Source organism: Dromaius novaehollandiae, unplaced genomic scaffold (genome assembly GCF_036370855.1).
Source record: "Dromaius novaehollandiae isolate bDroNov1 unplaced genomic scaffold, bDroNov1.hap1 HAP1_SCAFFOLD_31, whole genome shotgun sequence".
NCBI classification, from domain to species: Eukaryota; Metazoa; Chordata; class Aves; order Casuariiformes; family Dromaiidae; genus Dromaius; species Dromaius novaehollandiae.
In genome coordinates, this window is record NW_026991289.1 from 1,862,559 (window position 1) to 1,882,230 (window position 19,672).

The window sequence follows — 19,672 nt, forward strand, 5'->3', positions numbered from 1 at the left end:
TTCATGTGTGCCTGCTTTCATTGTTATGCTGGTCTATACTTATATCCCCTTACACGAGAGGCAAGTTGAACATTGTTGACCCTTGCACGAGACACAACAGCAAAGCACAGTTCCTATTGCCAGAATTAACATTAAAATTATGAAAACATGCCTGGTCCTCACTCACAGATCTGGTAGCCATGACCACAACCACGACCAGGCTGTTGCTAGGCTATTAAGCAGAGGCTGCTCTTTGGCTATCCAATGGAAGGTGCGGACATGTCGTTGAATGACGTTTCCCTCATATTCAATTTGTTTTGATTTGTTTGCATAAAAACAGCAGGTGGTGTTTACCAGCACACACACTGCTCCCTGTGTGGCCAATAGGTAATCTAGGGCCGATCGATTTTGGATGGCTAATTGAGAGAGAGAAATCACTTGTGCCTGTGAGGTCACAGCAGAATAAGGACATAATAACGCTTGCACAGGGCCCTCCCATTTTGGTTGTAACATGTTTTTGGCTTTATGAGTTTTTACTCTAACATAATCTCCCAGTCGATATGGATGAAGGTAATCTTCTAAAGGCAGAGGTTGGGTAATTACAGCTTCATACCTCTTATTTTTGAAACTATTTTGCAAATACAGAACATACTGGGTAACAGCTTCATCTCCTGCCAAAAGGCTTGCATGTGCCAGGATAAAAGTGCCTGGGATCCTATCTGGTCTGCCAAACAGAATTTCAAAAGGGGTCAACCCATGGCTTGGGCCCAGGCATCGTCTTCATTCCCATAATGCTAATGGCAGTGCTTCTGTCCATTTTAATTGATACTCCCTACAAATTTTTAGCTAACTTCATTTTTAGTGTACAATTCATTATTTCCACCTGCCCTGAAGATTGAGGATGATAAGATATATGTAGTCTGTTTTGAATTCCTAATGTTTCACATATTGCTTTTAGTACTTTAGCAGTAAAATGAGCTCCTTTATCAGAATCTAACTCAGTCTGGTAAAGCTAGAGAGGGAGCCTCCGTAACTGCCTGCTTTCACTCTTTAAATGCTCTTTTTCCCGCCTCTGTAGTCCATGCCACTAAATCCGGTTCACTGTCTTTCGTGAACTGTGTTAAATCCTTTGCTTTTTCACTAAACCCAAGTATCCAATACCTATTAAATCCCATTGCACCTATAAAAGCCCTAACCTGCCTTTTTGTCTGAGGGACTGGTGTTTCTTGGATTGCTTGTATTCACTCCAATGAGATCAATCTCTCTCCTGAGTAAATTACCATTCCCAAATAATTAACTTGTTGCTGGCACAACTGCATTTTGACAAGAGAGACTTTATGTCCCTTTTCGCTAGGGCACACAATGATGTTTTAGTATCTTGCAAACAAATATCACAATCAGTACTCGCAGTCAACAGGTCCTCTACATATTGTACCAGCTTAGTGTTTTTTTGACAGCGTAATAGTTTGTAAATCTCTTTTCAATATTCTTGAAAACCATGTGGGGGAACCTGCAAATCTGGTCCATGTGTACTGCTGTGCTTTCCAAGTCAAGGCAAAGAGGAACTGTGAGTCTTTATGTGCTGGTATACTAAAGAAAGCTACTGTTAGATCCAAAACAGTAACACAGCTTGCATGTGAGGGAATTTCCATCAGGACTTGGATTGGATCAGGGACCACAGGGTGTGGCAGATCCACTATTTTATTAACTGCTCATAAATCTTGTACAAAGCAGCATGCTGGTTTCCCGTTTGGGTCCAATTTTGGTTTCTTGACAGGCAATACAGGGGTATTACAAAGGGAAGTACATTGTGCTGTAATTCTGTTCTTAATCAAATCAGCAATCACAGGCGCAATTCCCTGTTTGGCCTCCCGGGAAAGGGGGTACTGTTTTATACCCATTCCTGCTCTTCTGGTCCCTCTTCCTCTTTGACCTCATCCTCTCACATCTATTCCCCTTCCTTTCATCTTTGGAATTCCACCCAATGCTGCTGCCAGCATACTCACTTCCTCCCGCTTCCCTCTTTCCTTCTCTTTTCATTCTTTTCCTGACCTTCCATCGTATATGCAAGCTGCTAACGACAGACAGCATCTTCTGTAAATTCTCTCCCTGCCGTCCTGAAGCATGTTTTCTGAAATACTCATGGATATTTGGTGCCACTTGCCTGAGCAATACGCTCATTGCTAGCCCTTTATTAGAATTTCCCACCAACGTCCCTCCATGGCATAACAGGGTTTGCCACAAGCGATTCCAAAAATTGCTCGGGTGTTCCTCAGACTTGCTAAAGATAGTAACTTTTCCGCATTAACGCCCACTTGCCCTGAAGTTCTTACCGCTAGAACTAGATTTTGGCACACAGTTTCGCATGCTGCTGGATCATTTGTATTATGTGCTTGCTGCTGGCCTGTCAGGTACAGAGGCACAATGACCTCACAACCACAAACAGAAGCAATTTGCCTACCACTGGACTATCTAGTGCTGAGGCAGAAGTGACCTCGCACATACGAACAGCAGCAATGTGCCTAGCACTGGCCTGTCAGGGCCTGAGGCACAAGTGACCTCACAACCACAAACAGCAGCCACATGACCAGCACTGGCCTATCAGGCACTGAGGCACAAGTGACCTGACACCAGGAAACAGCAGGCACAGGAGCAGTACTGCTGAGCAGGCACTGGGGCACAAGTGACCTCATAAGCAAAACAGCAGCCCCGTGACCAGTACTGGCCTATCAGGGCCTCAGGCACTGAGGCTCAAGTGACCTCACAACAGCAAACAGCAGCCATGTGACCAGCACGGGCCTATCAGGGCCTCAGGCAGAAGTGACCTCACAACCACAAACACAAGCCATAGACCCAGCACTGGCCTATCGGGAAGTGAGGCAGAAGTGAGCTCACAAGCACAAAGAGCAATAATATGCCTTCTTGTTGCTTGTCATTTACAGATGCACAGTGGCCTCACAGTGGAATTTGCTTAGTGCTTGGCTATCTGGTTCTGAGGAAGTAGTGACTTCACAGTCTTCATCAAAGCCACGTGCCATCTGCTGGCCTATCAGATATAAGGCAATAGTGACCTCACAAGCAAAAACCGCAGCCAGGTGCCCTCTCCAATAGCAAAACAAAAGTGACCTCAGTCTGCACTGAAGCCATGTGCCTGCTGCTGACCTATCATGGACTGAGGCACACGAACCTCAGAAGCACAGACAGCACTCATCTCCATACCGCTGCTCTACCAGGCCCTCATGCAGATGGGAGCTCAGAACCAGAAACAGCAGCAATGGCTCTGCTGCTGGCCTATCAGATTCTTCAGCAACAGTGACCTCAGAATCCGCACTGAAGCCATGTGCTTGCTGGTGGCCTATCAAGCACAGAGGCAGAAGTGACCTCACAAGCACAAAAGCAGCAACGTGCTTGATGCTGTCTGATGAGCTACTGAAACAAAAGCCACCTCACAAGTACAAAAATGAGCAATGTGGCGGCTGGTGGCCTAGCAGATCCTGAGACCGAATGATTTCACCAACACAAACATCAGCAATATGCATCGAGCTGGACTCTCAGGTACTGAGGCTGAAGTGACCTCACAGGAAGCCATCGATCTGCTCCTGGCCTGTTAGTGACTGAGGCGCAATTGACCTAAACAAGCACAAACAGCAGCAATGTGCCTGCTCATCACCAATCACATACTGATGCACAGCTGACCACAAAAGTACAACAGCAGCCATGGGCCTGCTCCCCGTTTGTGAGACATTGAGACACAAGGGACCTCACCAGCATCACCAAAGCTATGTGCATGCTGTTGGCCTACCAGGTTCACAGGCACAACTGACCTCACAAGCACAAATGGCATCAACGTGCCTGCTGCTGGCCTAGCTGGCAGCGAGTCACAAGTGACTGGAGAAGTGCAAACCTTCACAGAGGAGAAGCTCACCTGGGCCACTCGCATGGCCCTCGAGTACGCTGTTACCACTTCACGCATAACAGTCTTCTGCAAACGGCTGTCATCTCCTGGCAGGATTCTCTCCAGGTCATGGCACAGCTCCACTCTGTCACCCTGGGCACAAATCACAAAAGGCAACGATTGGTCTTGCTTTTCCTTTATGACCATCAAGTCCGAGCTGTAAGCCTTTGCACTGGAGCACCTACACAATGACAGCAGGAGGCCACTGCCATTTCCAGTGCCGAGGTACAGAGATCAGCTGAGGGAGCAGCTGCACTGGAAAGGGTCCCTGACACTGTCACATCAACTCAGCACTGCACCAGCCATCACCCTGACGCCAGACCTCAGCTGTGCCAGCTAGTCTACAAACACACTGTCTCTGCCCCACAGAGCTGGCCCTTCTGCTAGATACAACCAAGTGCCAGCAAGCAGAGATGGAGGCAGGACCCTTGCGGCTTGCATAGTCCCTCCGACACTGCTCTGCTCACTGCCTTCCCTTGGCTCCTCAACCCACACACACAGGGAAGCTCTTGTGGTAACACCAGGAGGTGGCCAAGGCACTCTAGGCTCACAAGGCAGGTGCAAAACAATCAGCACAAGACCAGGGACAGAGCTGTCTCCTTGGGCAATGCTGCTCTTTTCAGAGGGAAGGAGCCTGCTTTCTTTGGGCAGAGCAGGCTGCTGCTTTCCACCCCCATCCCCTCCCGAACCTCCAGCTAGGTATGGGGGGATAGGGATACACTGTTGAAACCTTTGAGAGTCTTGAAGGCCTCCAGATTTGGCCTTAGGCCAAAGTAACCTTGGTTTCTTTCCTTCAGTTCCTTGGACAAGGAGCCCTTGTGAAGGGAAAAAGGGTGCAGAGGCTTTGACATGAGGCCCAAGCAAGGAGACAGCCCCAGACTGGAGGTCTGCTGAAATGTCAGCTGTCCTGGCTGCCACAGGCAACCTGGCCCTGGGCACATCTTCACCCCTTGCAGAGCCAGATGGTGAAGAGCTGTGAGACTTCCTCAGTTCAAGCTACGGAGGCTTTGGGGCACTCAGACAAAGGCACTCAAGAGATGCTGGCATTTAATTATAAGGGTCTTGGACTTGTCCTGTATGGCACCACAACCTTCTAGGAAAAGGAGGGGGCACAGTGGCATTTGCTGAGCAGGCCGGCAGTAACAGCATTTGTGGGACATGGAATTTGCAGCACAGCAGAGGTACCAGGAGGTGAACCCCCTCCCCAAGTCACCCATGGAAGCCAGGCGCATTTCTGGAAGCCTTCGCATCCATACGCAGCCTCATCTCATTCACTTGCAGCTGCTTTCACAGAGGGCTCACGATGTTGGCAGAGATGTTGACAGGTACAGGGAGACACACTGGCATCCTGCCTCCATCCTCAGGGGCTCTAGGCCTGCACAGGGAACCTACGTGAGTGGAGCAACCTAGAAAGAAAGAAAAAAATCAGAGTGTTACTGTCGGTGCTGCTGGCCTTGCAGAATCACAACAGTCGGGGCAAATGTCTCCCCTCTTTGCTGAACTATAGTTGTGAGAGCACAGCCAGCAGGGCCACTGAGATGTTCTAGCCCGCTTTTTGGCACAGGGGAGACCATGTCTGTGCACCGGCTCCCATTTGGGCTCTGCAATTCTGCAAAGGCAGGAACACACAGGAGGCAGTCCAGCACAGGGACACCAAGATGGTCCAGCCTGGAGCATGAGCATGGGGCATATAAGGAGAGCTTGGGAGAGCTGGGTTCAGCCTAGACAAGAGAAGGCCAAGGGGGATCTTCATGCTGTGCACAGTTACCTTATGGAGGGCACAGAGAAGGCAGACCCCGATTTTCTTGGAGGTGCACACTAATAGCAGAAGAGGCAACAGGGACAAATAGGACAATGGGAAATTTTTCACAGATGTTTCTTCTGTGGCTTCTTAGGTTTTTCTCCATGAGGGTGGCCAAAACGTGGCATAGGGATCCGGAGAGGTTCTCAGATCTCCAGCCTCAGAGATAATCAAAACTACACTGGAAAAGGCCTGAAGATACCTCCTCTTCTGGGACCTGCCTTGAGCAGGGCATTGGATCCCCACCTCCAGATGTCTCCCCCATTGCAGGCTCAAGGAATCTGCTATTCTGAGATTCTTGCCAAAGGGAGCAGCAGCTTCGGAGATGCCACCTCCACCACTGACCAAGGACAGGTGTCTCAGAGCAACCCAGCACCCTGAGAGGCCTGACTTCTGGTGAGGTGGCATCTGCCCTGTCTGCAAGGGTCTGGGGAGGCACAAAGGGGAGAAATGGCTCTGCTTTGATTAACTACCCATCTCTTGGATGGATCGGAATGGGTTAGGGTCTGAGAAGGGAAGATGCCATGAGGGTCCAGCTTCAACAGAAAGCCTTTAAGGAGTGAGAAGAGAACTTTCTCCAGCAGAGTCAGTAAAATCCCAAAGACTCATGGAAGCATCAAGACCGTCAGAAACTGCAAGCCTGAACCTCAGCTGACAGAAACCACCAAACTGTGAGCATCCCTGGCTCACACCAGGATGCTCCAAGGAGGGAACACGGTCACCAACAGTCCTCACCCAGGTCTCCCAGAGGACACTGTGATGGCAGGCTGGGCCCTGGGAGCACAGCACTGCTCTCTCCAGCCACCTCCTCCCATGCTGAGCAGCAAAACACTGGGGCCAACACCCAGCTCCACCACAGGGCACCCCACAGTGTGACACACTACTACCCCCGCACCTCACAGAGGGTTGGCAGCCAACACGCGCCTCTGCATCAGCAACACACAGGGCACAGCACCACACATGGCAGCAGACACGGCACCCCCAAGTGCCCCAAAACACAGAAAGCCCAACTCTCCATCCCCTCAATTCCCTTCTAGTCCTCCAAGGCCTTGCAACAGGCACTGCCTCTGAACAGCCCCTCACAGCCCGGGGCCTGCTCACTTCCCACCTCCAGGAAGCAGAGGAGAAGGGCTCTCACAGGGGCTGATCAGGCAGCTCTTGCCTCTCTCTTGTGCCTCAACTTCTCTGAAAGCCTCTCAGAGCCCCTCGGAAATGCCGTTTTCAGAACAGAAGAGACCCCTGGGAAGGGCCCCTCGCAAGGACACCAGCAGCCTGCTCAGCCTTTGCCCAGCAGCTCCCAAACGCAGCTCTGAGCAGCACCTGGGGGCTGCGGTGGCAGCAGCAGCTCAGGGACACCCTTGACAAGGGGTCTGTGACCCAGGGCAGGGGCAAAGCTTCCTGCCCCCAAACCCCCCCAGCCCCCTGGCCCAGCTGCTCGGGGGCAGCCGGCACGTCTGGCTCGCAGGGCAGCTCCCCCGGGGCCAGGGCGCTTTGTCCTGTGCTCCTGGCCCCACCAGCCCCTGCTGCAGCTCCGGGAGGAAAGCAGCCCCAGGGCAGCACCACTGCCCCCGCCCCAGCGGGATGGCACCCGCCACCATCGGGACGCGCCCGCAGCCCCGCCAGCCCTGCTCACACCCGCTCACACCCACCCCCTCGCTCCTGCTTTGATCCCGCCCTGCTTCCAGGGCTGGGTTTTTCCACATGCTGCACTCTGATTGGCTGACAGAGCCACCAATCAAGCCCAGCCCTGCCCTCCTCCTCCCACCAGCCAATAGGAGGCAGCACTGGGGCGTTGCCAGGGGAACGTTACAGCCTCCTGCCCTGACGGCCAGCTGTGCCCCTTCCTCCCCGCCCCGCCATGGTGGGGCGCCATGTTGTGGGCAGCAGTGCGGGACGCGGCAGGGCCTGGGGGCAGCCCGGCGCCATGTGCCTGGGCAGTGCGGGGTGCTGGGGCCTGGCTGCTGTCCCGCAGGGTCTGGGCTCTGCCGCAGGGGCCCCGTGGGACTCCTGGCTGCCTTGCACCCGGGGTCTGTGCCGGGTGTGGGGGAGCAGCTCTCCTGCTGCGCCCGGCAGGGCTGGGCCGTGGCCAAGCAGGAGCTGCTCTCTGCGGGGCTGGGCTGGGCCCCGGCACATCGCTCCACAGGGCTGAGGAGCCCCGGGGCCCCGGGGCAGCCAGGGCCAGAGCAGCTCTGGGCCTGCCGGTGCTGGGCAGCAGAGGTGTGGGGCTGGGAGGGGGCGGGTGAGATGGCCCTGCTGGGCTGCCCCCAGCACTGCCCCCCACGGCTCAGAGAAACAGGTTTGGGGTCAGCAGGGCCTTGTGGGGTGGCAATGATGTTCCCAAGCTGCTCCCCCAAACAGGCTGTCTTTTGGGTGCAGAGGTCGGACCCCATCTGCAGGAGGACAGGGGCTGTGGCCATCTGAAGATGACTTCTCTGAGCCCAAAATATGTTCTGCCAAGTTGGAAGCGTAAAAGGAACCAAGGGGAAGGGACAGAAGTTCTCCCAAACAAGTAGATGGCTTCCAGTTATTAGAAGCTGAAGGGGTTTTTTTTGTTTTTTTTTCCCCATGTGGGCATTACCAGCAGGCTCTTGAGAGCCCCACAGGAGCTGCAGGACACCCCATCCTCCAGGACACAGGACCCCTTTCCTGCCAGAGCCAGATGCCAAAGGGGGACCCACTCCCAGGGAAGCCTGGCCATGGATTGCCCCCCAGCCTCCACAAGGGGATGGAGCCAGCCCCACAGGAGCCTCGGGGCTCGGGGCAGCCCCAAGTCCTGGCTGCCACATTGTCCCCTGAGCCAGAGGGGACCCTCAGGCAGGGCTCTTGTGGCAGCCCACAGGCCTGTCCAGCCACCCCTGCAGCCCAGGACCCACAGCCTTTTTTTTCAGCAAACACTATCTGTGCGACTCCTTGGGAAGGCGCTTCTGAAGCCCTTATCCTTGATGGAGGGCTGCAGGAGCACTAGCGACAATGAACTGTGTTCTGGGCTGATCGTCTTGGTCCAGCAGTCCTCCATCTCACTTCTCCCCTTGCCCTCAGCTCTTCTGTCCATCCAGGGGAAAAGGATGCTCTTCACATTTCTTCACTCAAAACTCCTCCTCAACCTGCTCCTCTGCCTTTCTGCGAGGCGCCCCAAGGTGGCCTGCTGCTTCCTGTCTCCCATCTTGCCATGGAGCAGCTCCAAAGGGCAGTGGTGGGGAGCGTGTGAGCAGTGCCCAGCAGCTCCTGGGCCTTGCAGCGAAGTGAGGGCACTGCTGCAGCACTGGGGAGACGTCCCTGTGATGCAGCACATCCCACTGTGACATCAGCTTGTGTCATCAGGGGGCTCAGTAGGTCACCGCCATGGAGATGGCAGAGCCAGGGAGAGAGCAGGCAGATTTCCCTTCCCCTTACCTCCCTTCACCCCAGGTATTTTCCAAAAACTTGCTGATAAATTCTTCAGAAACATCTCCAGACAGTGCCATAGGCTGTGATATATCTAAAAGGGGTCCCTGGAGACGTCACTTCTGCACCCCTGCACTGTCAGGTCTCTGCCCTGGGCAGACGTGTGCAGGAAGCTGGGGTTTGAGGGTTGGTTTGGTGGTTGGCGTTTTTTAAAGACAAGATCAAAGTCATGTGGGATGAAACAGCACAAAGCGTGGCCACAGTTTGAGATGCTTTGGTGAGCCTCAAAACTGATTTCTGCTGTGGGTTGCTCTTTTTGTAGAAGCAGGATGTAGGTAGGACCATATGGGGAGAGGACGCAACCTTCCTCTTTGAGGCACCAAAGCAGGCTCTTTGTTTTTCAAAGTCCTCAGCAAGGTTTCTCAGTCTGTGGTGCTTAAGATAGAGATGATACACCAGAAAAGATCAAATGTGTCCTGAACACACATCATCCGTAGAGCTTTATCTGGGACCCTGGTCCCTGCCATGCTTCATAGCCATGGTTACTGGAGTGCATGAACATGATGCTGCCAATTAATAAGAAAGAAAAAAAATATTCAGCAATGGTAAAAATGTGTGAATTCTTTGAAAAGAGGGTTTTTTTATAAATTATCACATTGAGTTCTTTTTTGCAAAGATTTCAGCTTATGACTAGAATCTCCTTTTGGGGCTTGATTCATTTGCCCACATCAAGAAGACTGTGCTGCCTGAGATGCCCTGGGATAGCTGTTGTGTTCCCATGTGGTGCTGGAAATTTTGGAGGTGGCTCCTACGGGACATTAGTTGTCATTAGGAAATGTATCTTAAAACAGCTCTGGTAAGAAATCTATTTCCCTCCATTGCCTAGAAAGGGAAGTGCAGACAACTGGGTCGGACAGAGACACCTGCACTGACGGGGTCTGGCATGGGGTGAGATCAGCCTCCTCCCTGTTGTCCCCTAAAATGAAGTCGCATTTCATTGACTGTGCAGGAAATGTAAAGGGAGTGTGGCTAGATGTTTTAGGGACTCCTTTAAAAGGTCACAGAAACACAGCTATGTTGAGATTTGTGCAAATTTGGCCATCCAAAAATAGACGAAGTGGGTCCCCCTGCTTTCCTCATCAATCGAGGGAGCCCAAAGCCTCAGAGTGCGACGTGCTCTGTGCAAAGAGTGAGGAGTGGCATGGACAGCCGTGGGCAGGAGGCGGCTTTCTGAGCACTGTGCTCTGCATGAGACACAAAAATGTCTTTCTTAACAGTGCAGGCCTGATTATAGCAGAAATGTTTAGAAAATGACATTAAAAATGAAACAAGAAAGAAACTGAAAAAGATTAAAAGCAAAGAAATGCGTTGTTATACTTTCCAGGTTTTCTTTTTTGTGTGTGCTCTTATTGTCTTTCTTGATTTGTTCTGTTTCAGTATACTAGTCTTCTGGAGAGATTGTGTCTTTTTGTCTGAAAAGGCAATTGATTTTCAGAACTGGGGTGTGATGCAGTCACAGAGTCATGGATTTCAGGTGCCCTGGTCCCCTCTGCCCAGCCTCCCTCTGCAGCTCCCAGGGGCTCCGGTCTCCCGCAGGTCCCCTGTGAGAGCTGTAGGGCCCAGGCAGGTGCCTCAGAGACACTGGGGCCTCTCCAAGTGGAGCCACTGGGTGCTTGTGGTTGGACACCTGAGCTCTCCCTGGAAAGGTGATGGACTGTTTTCAGCATTAAAAAAAGAAAACCATATGAGACCATTTTCATCAGCTGAAGGGACTGAATAATTTTAATAAAATGTTAGTGTTTTCCCATGATGACATAATGGAAATTTTGAGGAAGGGCATGAGTCTCAGAAGAAGGAATGTTGATCTGCCCCTCAACTTGCATTACCACTGCTCTGTCTGTTATGCTGTGCTTTGAACCTCACTAATCTTTCCCCTATTTCCACGTACCCTGATTAAATTGATCATTTCTAAAGTCAACTTTGCATCAGATGATCTGGGCATATGCACTTTCCATAGTTTTCCAGTATTCCTCCTCCCCTTGCTCTTTATCATTCAGATAGCTCTCAGCTCTCCAGTTGCTGCTTTAAGCTTCTGGGAGTCTGAAGCTTGCCTCACCTCTCAGCAGTCTAATTGTCTCTTCAACCAGCTCCTTCACGGTGTGTCTATCCAGCCTTTCCTATCTGTATGTGGAGAACATTTCAAGGAAGGTTATTCCCTGTAGGCTGTGGACCTCACTGGAGGCAGCATGGACTTGACATAGAGTTGAGGAGTATGTTTTATTTCTTATGACACTAGATCATGTTCATTTTTCTTTGATCACAATTAAGACAAATCCTTCTGTGTCTGTTTGCAGCTAGTCCTCTAAGGAAAGTAGATGGTAATTGGTGCACATGAGCTGTAACATTCAGCTACAGCCCTGAGTGGAAAAAGGTGAGATTTTACCAAGAGTGCTCTAAGTCCCCAGTGGCTGGTGAGAGAAATGGCAGGGGAGCTGGGGAGGAATATTTTCTAATGGATGTCTGACCTCAAGGATGCTGCTTTTCCTACATGCCCAGACTTCATTAGGAGACACTCTGGATCAATGTCAGTTGGGGAATGTGGATATCACTGTATTTTGTAAGCTGAAAAATAAGGAAAACTTTAAAAGCAGAAATTGTTTGGTTTTTTTTTTTTTTTTTTGATGCTCATTGAAATCTTCTATTAAATGTACTCCTGAAACCTCCCCAATTAGCCACACAACAATTGAAGAGCTGAAGAACATTATGGAAAGAGGCATGGCTCCTTAGGGGTTTTTGCATTTTAATGACCCCTTGGGTGGATTTGGTGCTGAGCCCATGAACCTCAGATGCTGGGAGGAGACTGAACAAACCTTTCAAGAAGTTGAAGTCAGAAGCTAAGTTTCCAAGTTTCTAGGAGTGTTAATTGGTCCCACTGAGGGTCATTACCAAGAAGGCCTCCCCAGGGGCTGATTAGAGCACAAAGTTGGAGGCCCTGATTGCAGGTAGGCAAAGGCAATGTGCAGGTGGCTGTGATGCCAAGTCAACTTTGATGTGTGTTATCAAGCAGAATGGCCAAGCTTCACAGCCAGCCCCGGGGCAGGGTGATCCTTTGCCTCACATGTTTCTCAGGGCTCTTCCTGGGGGCAGTGTGAGGGTGGGGGGGTACGCTATGCTGAGTGCAGTAGAACAATTTGGTGCCTCCTGCGCTCCCTGGCTTGTAAGGAAACATCATCTTCTCGTAGGCCTCAATGGCAGAGACGCTCGTCATAGCAAAGGGGACAAAGAACTCAGTTCTTCTGGAGGCTTTCAGCCTTGGCATTCCCCTCTGTCATCTCCACCACAACCTGTCCTAGTCTGTCCCAAAACTGCACCTGTTTCTCTGCAGCCTGTAGACACCCAGCCTGCTTCCCTACCTCGCTCTCACTGCAGGATCTCCCCACCTTTACTGACCTCCCTCTGTCCTTGCTGGCTGCTCCCTGACACAAAGCCAGAGGCTGATCACAGAGTCCCTCTGGGTGTCCTGTTGCACCACAGCACCACCCTACGAGTGACATTCTTGTTTCCTAAAGGGCAATCTGAACCTCTTAAGATGCAGTTTGTGGCACTTCTCATGCTGCTTCCCACCACCAAGAAAAGCTCCATCATCTCTGAAACCACCCTGTCACAGGCAACTACTGTACTGATCTTATCCTCCCTCCCCTTCACCAAGCTAAAGCAGCCCAGGTCCCTCAGCCTCTCCATACAGGCCATGTGCTTCAGGCCCCCAACCTAATCTTGACAGACCTCCTCTGAAGCCTCTCCAGTTGCTCCCCATTCCTCCAGCACTGGGCAGCCCACACTGGGACACACTGTTCCAGACATGGCCGTAGCAGTGCAGAGTCGAGGGGGATAAGAACTGCCCTTGCCTGGGTGGCCATGCTCTTCCTAATGCAGTCCTGTATGCAGCTGGCTTCATTTGTGGTGAGCATGCACCACAGGCTCATATGGCATCACTTGTAATGTCCATGGCCTTCTCCATGGGTCCAGAGATGTCTACTAATTTTACAAACTGTTCGTATGGAGCATTCTTGTACCTGATGGGTGCTTAATGACCTGCCAGCTTTCCTGGGCTCCTCTGCCCTTCAGAGCTGCCTCCCTTGGTCCATCCCATGGAAGAGCTCCATACATCCAAGCTGCCCCCTCCTGATCTTCCCTGCTGGTCTCTCCTGAAGAACTTGCACCCTGCCATTGAAGGACTCCAGTCATGCGAGTGATCCCACCACATCTCAGCTATTCCAACCATGTGGCACTCCTGTGACAGCTTGTGTATCTCCAGTTGCTCCTGGCTGCACCCCAGGCTGCATGTGTTTGCATGTGTGTTGGCTTCAGCACCTCAGCTGTGGTGCTGACTGAAGATTTGTCACAGGCAAACATGTTACCGAGGACCTCATGTATGCAAAGGCTTTGACTGCAAGTGATGACATACTGGCATGGATAGCAGCTGGCACTGTAATGGTGACAGGAGGTTCCCACTAAGAGAGCAAACCCTGCAGTGCCCAAGACCAGGGAGAAACAGAGCTGGGCTGTGCAGGAATGCCAGGAGAGGAGTTGGAAGAGAGGACAGAGAGGCAGAAGAAGAGAGAGGAGACATGTCAATTTGGATACAGTAGTTTCTCAGAACAAAGTTTCTCCATTCAGAGTGTTGGTAGGAAATGTATTGCATTGAATAGCTGTACATTTATATAAATATATACACTCACATAGAGTAAGTACTGTAGTATATGCATATGGTGCTGCCAATCAAAAAGAAAGAAAATAGTCATTAGAATTGATAAAGAATGTTCGAAGTTCTGAAAATGAAGATTTTTTTTTCCCTCAGTTCTCGCTTAGAGCTATTTTTTGCATAGATTTCAACCAATGCTGAGAACTTTACATTCAGGCCTTTATAGACACATATGGAGGCCATTGCTGCCTGAGATGCCCTGTGTAGCTGTGTTCCCATGCAATGCTGGGAAATGTGACCCAGGAACTGTGGGAAACTTTCTGGAGCATTGGCTGATCACCAGGAGAAGCATCTCCAGACTTCTCAGTGCGACAACTTATTTCTTTCCGCTGACTAGAAAGGGAAGTCCAGACAATTGGATTAGCCAGAGGCATCTGCCCTGAAGGAGTCTGGCATCGGGTCTTATAATTCCCATCGCTGTTGTTGCCTAAAATGGAGTCGCACTTCATGACCATGCAGGGAATGGAAAGGGCAAGTGGCTAGATATTCAGGGATTCCTTTAAGACATCACCGTAACACAGGTACTTTGAGATTGGTGCAATTTCGGCCATGGGTAAATAGAGCATTTACTGAAGCTGATCAGCCTGCTTTCCTCTATAAGCTGTGAGCACGTGACACCTCACGGTGTGACTTGCTGCATGCACAGAATGAGGAGTGGCAAGGAAGATCCTGGGCAGGAAGTCATTTGAGGGGCGCTGGACTTGTGTGAGTCATGAGAATAGATTTTTTAATAGCTTAGGCTCTGCTAGAAATCTTTAGAAACTGTCAATAAAAAAGAAGGAAAGAAATTATCTAAAGAAAAAAAAGTTTAATTACATTTTTCAGCATTTGAAACTTCTTTGAGTTCTTATTGCCTTTTTTGTTTGAGTCTTCTTTGATGTACTGATCTTTTGGGGAGTGGTTTTTGTTTTTTCTTTTTGAAAGCAAAAGTGATTTTTCAGAGCTGTGGTGGGATGCAGTCACAGGGTCATGGACATGTGGTGCCATTGCAGGTGCCCTGCTCCCCGCTGCCCAACCTCCCTCTGCAGCTCCAAGGGGCTCCGGTCTCCCGCAGGTCCCCTGCGAGAGCTGCCAGGTCCAGGCAGGTGCCTCAGAGACACCAGGGCCTCTCCAAGTGTCACTGGGTGCTTGTGGGTGGACACCTGAGCTCTGCCTGGAAAGGGGAAGAACTGTTTTCAATGTTAAAAAAATATGAGTCCGCTTTCATCAGCTCAGATGATTGGCTAATTTTAATGTCAATGTTTTCCTGTGATGAAAGAGTGGAGACGTTCAGGAAGGGTCTTAATCTGGGGAAGAGAAATATTGATCTGCTCCTGACCTTGTGTTTCCACTGCTCTGTCTATTTGGCTGTGGATGTAATCTCAGTGATCTCTCTCATATTTCCACATGTCCTGATTAAACTGATCATTTCTAAAGTCCTCTTTGCATCAGACTCTCTGGACATAGGCACTTTCCATAGTTTCACAGTTCTCCTCCTCCCCTTGCTCTTTATCATTCAGATGCCTCTCAACTCTCCAGTTGCTGCTCTGGGCTTCTGGGAGTCTGAAGCTTGCCCCGTCTTTCTGCAGTCTCATTGTCTCTTTAGCCAGTTCCTTTGTTCTGCTTCTTGTCTATCCTTTCCTATCTATCTGTCGAAAACATTTCAAGGAAGGTTATGTCTTGTGGGCAGTGGAGCTCACCAGAGGCAGCTTGGACTTGACATACAGTTGAGGAGTGTATTTTATTTCTGATGACACTGCTTCACATTTTATTTTGGTTTGTTTGCAATTAAGACAAAACCTTCTGTGTGTCTTTGGAGTTAGTTCTCTAAGGAAAGCAGGTTGGAATTGGAGCACATGAGTTGTAACATTCAGCTACATCCTTGAGCGGGAAAACACCTTCAGGACGGAAGGGACCTTAGGAGGTCCCTAGCCCAAACTCCTTGTCAGAGGACGGTCAGCTCTGGGGTCAGACCAGGTGGCTCTGCACTTCATCCAGTCTGGTCTTGGAAACCTCCAAGGCAGGAGGCTACACAGCTTCTCTGGGCAACCACTTCCAAAGCTTGACCATCCCCATAGTGGAAAAGCTTTTCCTCATGTCTTGCACAAATTTCTCTTCTTTCAACTTATGCCCATTTTTTTGTCTCTTGTCCTCCCAACATGCACCCTGGTGAAGAGCCTGCCTCCATCTTCTCGATGACCGCCTGGTAGCCATTGGAAGACTGCGATGAGATCCCTCCAAAGCCATCGCTTCTGCAAGTTGAACCAGCCCCATTTCCTCACAGAGCAAGTGCTCCAGCTCCCCAACTACTGCGAGGACCCTCGGCCAAATTCGCTCCCGGTTATCAGCCTCTTTCTTTTCCTGGGAATCCCAAACTGAATGAAATGTTCTCTATGTGGTCTAATGAATACTGACTAGAAGGTGATCATCATTTCCCTCGACCTCCTGGCTGTGCTCCTGCTCAGACAGCCCACGATGCTTCTGGCTTCTTTGCTGCCAGGGAATGCTGCTGGCTCATGTTCTGCCTCTCCACCAGAACCCTCAGGTCCTTTTCCACAGAGCTGCTCCCCAGGCACTCAGGCCTCAGCCTGTAACACTGCAGGGTGTTGGTTTCTCCCAGGTGCAAGACCTGGCATTTGTCCTTGTTGAATTTCCTGAGGTTCCTGACAGCCCATTCCTCCTGCCTGTCTAGCTCCCTCTGCATGGCAGCCCTCAAGCATATGGCTGGGCTCCCCACTTCCAGTCTGGGGTCATCTACAAGCATGACAAGTGTTGCCTCCTGCATGTAACCAATACAGAGGATAAACAAGAATATTGGGGGAGACAGTGTCAAACACCTTGCTAAAGTCTGGGTAAAAGACATTTACTCTTCTCCAGCCACAAATACAGTTATTTATTCATAGCAGGCAATCAGGTTGCTGAGGCACAATCTACCCTGGGTAAATCCATGCTAAGTGTTCTCAGGCATCTTCTTCTCCTTCATGTGCCCAGAAATGTGATCTGAGAGGATTCATTGCATGACTCACTCCTCACCAAAGTGAGGCTGAACTACCTGCAGCTCCCCAGGTTGCCCTTGGAGCCTCTTTTGAAGAGGGATGCAACATTTGCCTTTCTCCAGTCATTGAGACTTTGCCCCATCTCCACAACCTTGCAAAGATGGTGGTGAGTGGCCTTGCAGTGACAGCAGTCAGCTCTCACAGCATCCTCGTATGCAGCTCATCCAACCCCACTGACTGGTGTAGTTTGAGTTCTCACAAGGAATCCCTCACTAACCTCATCCACCATTGGCTGCTTTTCTCCTCTGGAGTCCTGACTCCAGGCACAACAGCCCGGGAGACCTTGCTTGTGGAAACGGAAGCTAACCATGGGTTGAGTTCCTCAGACCTATCTGCAGCTGCTGCTAGAGGATTCCCTGTCCCATTTAGCAGGGAGGCCACATATTCCTTTTTAATTTATTCCCTTGACGTCCCCTGCAAGTGTCTACCCTACGGGAGCTGTTTCTTCCCTAACACCATGCCTATGACGCTGGACAATATTTCTAAATTCCTCCTCTGCCTCTCCCTTCTTCCCACTGCTGCATGCTGCCCTATTACCCTGGAGCTAAGGTGGGAGGTCCCTGTGTAGCCAAGTTGGTCCCCTGAGGTGTCTGCTAGTTTTAATGAGTATCAGGATGGCCCATTCTTGTGCTTGGCAGGTCTGTCCTTAAAGGCCTGCTGGCTTTGTTGAGCTCCTGGGCCCTTGAGAGCTCTCTTCCATGGCATCCCCCACCAGTCCCCTGAACAGCCCAGGAAGTCTGTTCCTCTGAAGTCCAGGGTCTGTACTCTGCTACTGTCCTTCCTCATTTCCCTCAGGATCTGGGACTCCACATTTTCATGGTCACAGTAGGCAAGGCTCACACTTACTATCCCATTCCTGATCAGCTGCTCCCTGTTTCACATTTCCAGATACAAGAAAGCATCACCCTTATCTGTTCATCTGGCAGCTGTGTGAAGAAGTTGTCCTTGATGCCCTCCAGAAACCTCCTGGCCTGCTTGCACTCTGCGGTTTGCCCTTCCACTTCATGTCAGGCGGATCAAAGTTCTCCCCACAAGAACCAGGGCCTGTGATCAACAAACTTTCTCCCATTGCTTATAGGAGACTGCATCCACCTCCTGACCCTCATTGGGTGGTCTGTATCTGTCATGATGTCACCCTTACTGTGATGCTCACCCACAAGCTCTCACCCAAACCCCTATCCATCCCATGGAAGAGCTCCACACACCCGAGCTGACCCTTCACATAAAGGGCATTCACCCCTGCTCATCTTTCCTGGCAGCCTCTCCTGAAGAGATTGTAGCCTACAAGCACCACCCTCCCATCTTGTGAGTGATCCCACCACATCTCCGTCATTCCAGCAATGTTTCAGACCTCTGACAGCTTGTGCATCTCCAGCTGTTCCTGTGTGTACCCCAGGGTGCCTGCATGTGCATACATTTGGGTTGCAGAGCCTCAGCTGTGACACAGAGAACACACTGGTCATGGTGAAACAGGTTAGCAAGAGCCAAAGACACTGTGTGTACAATGGCCCCACTTCAGAGCAGAGACATGCTGGCGTAGATAGCAGGTGGCAATGTAATGGTGAAAGGAGGTTCCCACTAAGAGAGCAAACCCTGCAGTGCCCAAGGCCAGGGAGAAACAGAGCTGGGCTGTGCTGGAATGGCAGGAGAGGGGTTTGCTGCCTGAGCTGACTCACCATGGGGCCTGTGAGAGAAGTGCATCCATCTCCAGGCAGGACAAGGTGCCTCTGAAGAAGTCCCTGGGCCTGGGCAGCCTGTGATCCAGGCACCCTGTGAACATCATTAGCCCATGTCGTCTGGGGGCAAGAAGAGGTTCATGTGGAAGAGAGCAAGAAGGGTTTGAGGGTGCAGACGCTAGAGCGGAGACCTTGGTGGGATGTGCCTCCCATTTATGCAGCACACTAATGCGGACGAGATGGATTTTGCCTAAAGAGAGTGGTGCGATTCTGTTGCCTGGGCACAGGTAGAAAAACCTGAGATAACCTGGGGTGTTTGCCCAGCAAGCACTCCAAAAGGGCATTGTTTTCCCATAGGTCCCACCCACGTGGCTGTGCTAGAAACCCAGGCATCTGACATGGACCTGCCCGACTATTTTGAGGTCTTGATATCAAGTGTCTGCACTGAATTACATTAGCAGTCTGCACTACAGGCATCTCCATGTGTCTCAGCTTCATAGTGAGTGGTGCTCAAATAGTAGTGGGCATCTAGTGTCCTTTGAGATGGCCAAGGAAATTCCCCATCTGGCCCCACCTGAGGCTCCAGAAGGATGGGGGTCACACAGTCACTCCAACAGAGCAAGCAGACACTGGCACGTGCCTTGTACCATCTCTGTCTCTTCACATGTCACCAGGTGTTTGTGTGTGGGCAACTGACTCCCATCCTCCATCTCCAGGGATTCCAAAGGGAGCTTAGACAAGGAGATCGTGGACAGATCTCTCTGTTGTGCACGCTTCAGCTTAGCAAGGGGAATCTCAGCTCCTGTGTCTTTGTGGATATAATGGGAGGGATCTGAATCCCACTCCAGCCCGGAGACTTCTAAACCATCATGACATGCCCAGATTGACTCATCTGAATCAACACCTGAACCATGTGTCAGTGAACTCCCTTCTTGTCCCCATCCAGGTGTCCTGCCTAGTGAAGAGATGGGAATAGGGGCTTCCAGAGTGGGACATTTCCACCTCTCGTAGATAACCATCCTCTGATGAGACAAAAGGCAATGCTGGAATTGGTTTCTCTCCACTGTTCAGAGAGGGACC

The 19,672-nt window shown here is 50.9% G+C and overlaps 1 pseudogene; it reads right to left on the minus strand.

The window, feature by feature from the left end:
- Positions 1 to 2,950: 2,950 nt before the first annotated feature.
- Positions 2,951 to 19,672, minus strand: part of LOC135325538 (class I histocompatibility antigen, F10 alpha chain-like) — a 46,878-nt pseudogene continuing 30,156 nt past the window's right edge.